The sequence below is a fragment of the Durio zibethinus genome, unplaced genomic scaffold (genome assembly GCF_047325235.1).
Source record: "Durio zibethinus cultivar Kanyao isolate XHJ-2024 unplaced genomic scaffold, ASM4732523v1 HiC_scaffold_3, whole genome shotgun sequence".
Lineage (NCBI taxonomy): Eukaryota > Viridiplantae > Streptophyta > Magnoliopsida > Malvales > Malvaceae > Durio > Durio zibethinus.
The window spans coordinates 1421656-1426655 of record NW_028323044.1 but is presented as its reverse complement, the minus strand read 5'-3'; positions in this window follow the sequence as shown (position 1 = coordinate 1426655).

The following is a 5000-nucleotide window of genomic DNA, read 5'->3' as shown; positions in this document are numbered from 1 at the left end:
TGGTGGTCGAGGCAACCGTCCGCACCAGGGCCCAGCGTGTGCCGATGGTGGTCGAGGCAACCGCCCGCACCAGGGCCCAGCGTGTGCCGATGGTGCTCGAGGCAACCGCCCGCACCAAGGGCCGGCTTGTGCCGATGGTGTTCGAGGCAACCGCCCGCACCAGGGCCCAGCGTGTGCCGATGGTGGTCGAGGCAACCGCCAGCACCAGGGCCCAGCGTGTGCCGATGGTGGTCGAGGCAAGCGCCCGCACCAGGGCCCAGCGTGTGCCGATGGTGGTCGAGGCAAGCGCCCTCACCAAGGCCGAGCGTGTGCCGATGGTGGTCGAGGCAACCGCCCGCACCAGGGCCCAGCGTGTGCCGATGGTGGTCGAGGCAAGCGCCCGCACCAAGGCCGAGCGTGTGCCGATGGTGGTCGAGGCAAGCGCCCGCACCAGGGCCCAGCGTGTGCCGATGGTGGTCGAGGCAAGCGCCCTCACCAAGGCCGAGCGTGTGCCGATGGTGGTCGAGGCAACCGGCCGCACCAAGGGCCGGCGTGTGCCGATGGTGTTCGAGGCAACCGCCCGCACCAGGGCCCAGCGTGTGCCGATGGTGGTCGAGCCAGGAGCCCGCACCAAGGGCCGGCTTGTGCCGATGGTGTTCGGGGCAAGCGCCCGCACCAGGGCCCAGCGTGTGCCGATGGTGCTGGGGGCAAACGCCCGCCCCAGGGCCCAGCGTGTGCCGATGGTTATCGGGGCAACCGGCCGCACCAGGGCCCAGGGTCTGCCGATGGTGCTCGAGGCAACCGCCCGCACCAAGGCTCAGCATGTGCCGATTGTGATCGAGGCAACAACCCACACCAGGGCCCAGCTTGTGCCGATGGCGGTCGAGGCAAGTGCCCGTACCGAAGGGCAGCCTATGCCGATGATGGTCGATGCATGTGCCATCACCATGCGTCATCATGTGCCATTGATGGTCGAGGCCTTGGCCGAAGTTCGATTTTGAGCCACGGTGCCCATGCTTGGCTCCAGCATGTGCTGGTGCCGCATTTTTTTCACTCGGGACAGCATCGCCGGAGCATCGCCGGAGCATCGCCGGAGTACCGCCGGAGAACCTGACCGGCGGCATTGGGGTTCCGGCGATTGGGAGGGGGGCCGGGGGGGTGTGCGCACATGATGTGCGATGGGTGCTGGTACTTGGCCTTGTGTTGGCCCCCTATCCCTCATCAAACCTCTGAGAATTCACACCCCCTTAAAGAGCATTTGAGATTTTACAGGTTTGCTACCAGTAGCCGTTAAAGTGTCTGAAATGGGGACACTTTTTTCAAACGGTCACAAAATCTTCTCTACTTCGAGTTTTTAGCTGAATTTTTTTGTGCATGCCAACAAAAATAGAAGGATCATGCCTACAAAATTTGGGGCCAAAAATCCTTATAAAAAAATTTTAAAAAATCCCGAACCGCAAAAAGTTTCGAAAATCGTGAAAAATAGAAAACGAGTCATCTTCCAACGAAACTTCACGTGAAGGCTTAGGGGACCATTGTATGAATTTACAAGCCATAAAAATGGCATTGGCACGGCAGAAATTTGAAGATGTGCCTAAACCCACCAGGGCCCAGCGTGTGCCGATGGTGCTCGAGGCAACCGCCCGCACCAGGGCCCAGCGTGTGCCGATGGTGCCCGAGGCAAGCGCCCGCACCAGGGCCCAGCGTGTGCCGATGGTGGTCGAGGCAACCGCCCGCACCAGGGCCGATAGTGTGCCGATGGTGCTCGAGGCAACCTGTCGCACCAGGGCCCAGCGTGTGCCGATGGTGATCGAGGCAACCTGCCGCACCAGGGCCCAGCGTGTGCCGATGGTGGTCGAGGCAAGCGCCCGCACCAGCGCCCAGCGTGTGCCGATGGTGCTCGAGGCAACCGACCGCACCAGGGCCCAGCGTGTGCCGATGGTGCTCGAGGCAACCTGCCGCACCAGGGCCCAGCGTGTGCCGATGGTGGTCGAGGCAAGCGCCCGCACCAGGGCCCAGCGTGTGCCGATGGTGGTCGAGGCAACCGCCCGCACCAGGGCCCAGCGTGTGCCGATGGTGCTCGAGGCAACCTGCCGCACCAGGGCCGAGCGTGTGCCGATGGTGGTCGAGGCAAGCGCCCGCACCAGGGCCCAGCGTGTGCCGATGGTGGTCGAGGCAACCTGCCGCACCAGGGCCCAGCGTGTGCCGATGGTGCTCGAGGCAACCGACCGCACCAGGGCCGAGCGTGTGCCGATGGTGCTCGAGGCAAGCGCCCGCACCAGGGCCCAGCGTGTGCCGATGGTGCTCGAGGCAACCGACCGCACCAGGGCCGAGCGTGTGCCGATGGTGGTCGAGGCAAGCGCCCTCACCAGGGCCCAGCGTGTGCCGATGGTGGTCGAGGCAACCTGCCGCACCAGGGCCCAGCGTGTGCCGATGGTGCTCGAGGCAACCGACCGCACCAGGGCCGAGCGTGTGCCGATGGTGCTCGAGGCAAGCGCCCGCACCAGGGCCCAGCGTGTGCCAATGGTGGTCGAGGCAACCTGCCGCACCAGGGCCCAGCGTGTGCCGATGGTGCTCGAGGCAACCTGCCGCACCAGGGCCCAGCGTGTGCCGATGGTGGTCGAGGCAAGCGCCCGCACCAGGGCCCAGCGTGTGCCGATGGTGGTCGAGGCAACCGCCCGCACCAGGGCCCAGTGTGTGCCGATGGTGGTCGAGGCAACCGCCCGCACCCGGGCCCAGCGTGTGCCGATGGTGGTCGAGGCAACCTGCCGCACCAGGTCCCAGCGTGTGCCGATGGTGCTCGAGGCAACCGACCGCACCAGGGCGGAGCGTGTGCCGATGGTGGTCGAGGCAAGCGCCCGCACCAGGGCCCAGCGTGTGCCGATGGTGGTCGAGGCAACCTGCCGCACCAGGGCCCAACGTGTGCCGATGGTGCTCGGGGCAACCGACCGCACCAGGGTCGAGCGTGTGCCGATGGTGCTCGAGGCAAGCTGCCGCACCAGGGCCCAGCGTGTGCCGATGGTGGTCGAGGCAACCGCCCGCACCAGGGCCCAGCTTGTGCCGATGGTGATCGAGGCAACCTGCCGCACCAGGGCCCAGCGTGTGCCGATGGTGGTCGAGGGAACCTGCCGCACCAGGGCCCAGCGTGTGCCGATGGTGGTCGAGGCAAGCGCCCGCACCAGGGCCCAGCGTGTGCCGATGGTGGTCGAGGCAACCGACCGCACCAGGGCCCAGCGTGTGCCGATGGTGCTCGAGGCAACCTGCCGCACCAGGGCCCAGCGTGTGCCGATGGTGGTCGAGGCAAGCGCCCACACCAGGGCCCAGCGTGTGCCGATGGTGGTCGAGGCAACCTGCCGCACCAGGGCCCAGCGTGTGCCGATGGTGCTCGAGGCAACCGACCGCACCAGGGCCGAGCGTGTGCCGATGGTGGTCGAGGCAAGCGCCCGCACCAGGGCCCAGCGTGTGCCGATGGTGGTCGAGGCAACCGCCCGCACCAGGGCCCAGCGTGTGCCGATGGTGGTCGAGGCAACCGCCCGCACCAGGGCCCAGCGTGTGCCGATGGTGCTCGAGGCAACCGACCGCACCAGGGCCCAGCGTGTGCCGATGGTGGTCGAGGCAAGCGCCCGCACCAGGGCCCAGCGTGTGCCGATGGTGCTCGAGGCAACCGACCGCACCAGGGCCGAGCGTGTGCCGATGGTGCTCGAGGCAAGCTGCCGCACCAGGGCCCAGCGTGTGCCGATGGTGGTCGAGGCAACCTGCCGCACCAGGGCCCAGCGTGTGCCGATGGTGGTCGAGGCAAGCGCCCGCACCAGGGCCCAACGTGTGCCGATGGTGCTGGGGGCAACCGCCCGCACCAGGGCCCAGCGTGTGCCGATGGTGGTCGAGGCAAGCGCCCGCACCAGTGCCCAGCGTGTGCCGATGGTGGTCGAGGCAAGCGCCCGCACCAGGGCCCAGCTTTTGCCGATGGTGATCGAGGCAACCGGCCGCTCCAGGGCCCAGCGTGTGCCGATGGTTATCGGGGCAACCGGCCGCACCAGGGCCCAGGGTCTGCGGATGGTGCTCGAGGCAACCGCCCGCACCAAGGCTCAGCATGTGCCGCTGGTGATCGAGGCAACAACCCACACCAGGGCCCAGCTTGTGCCGATGGCGGTCGAGGCAAGTGCCCGTACCGAAGGGCAGCCTATGCCGATGATGGTCGATGCATGTGCCATCACCATGCGTCATCATGTGCCATTGATGGTCGAGGCCTTGGCCGAAGTTCGATTTTGAGCCACGGTGCCCATGCTTGGCTCCAGCATGTGCTGGTGCCGCATTTTTTTCACTCGGGACAGCATCGCCGGAGCATCGCCGGAGTACCGCCGGAGAACCTGACCGGCGGCATTGGGGTTCCGGCGATTGGGAGGGGGGCCGGGGGGGTGTGCGCACATGACGTGCGATGGGTGCTGGTGCTTGGCCCTTGTGTTGGCCCCCTATCCCTCATCAAACCTCTGAGAACTCACACCCCCTTAAAGAGCGTTTGAGATTTTACAGGTTTGCTGCCAGTAGCCGTTGAAGTGTCTGAAACGGGGACACTTTTTTCAAACGGTCGCGAAATCTTCTCCGCTTCGAGTTTTTAGCTGAATTTTTTTGTGCATGCCAACAAAAATAGAAGGATCACGTCCACAAAATTTGGGGCCAAAACTCCTCCTAAAAAAATTCTAAAAAATCCCGAACCGCAAAAAGTTTCGAAAATCGTGAAAAATAGAAAACGAGTCATCTTGCAACGAAACTTCACGTGAAGGCTTAGGGGACCATTGTATGAATTTACAAGCCATAAAAATGGCATTGGCACGGCAGAAATTTGAAGATGTGCCTAAACCCACCTAGCACCCGATCGATCCCCGGCTTGCGCATCCTGCCTCTCCGGCCGGCTGAGCGCCCGCACGCTCGTTCCGTGGGTTGACTTAGCCATACGGAGTTCATTCCATGTCTAAGCCCCAGTCGGACCGAGGGTCGCGGCAGCTGGACCGGCAGCGGGATCG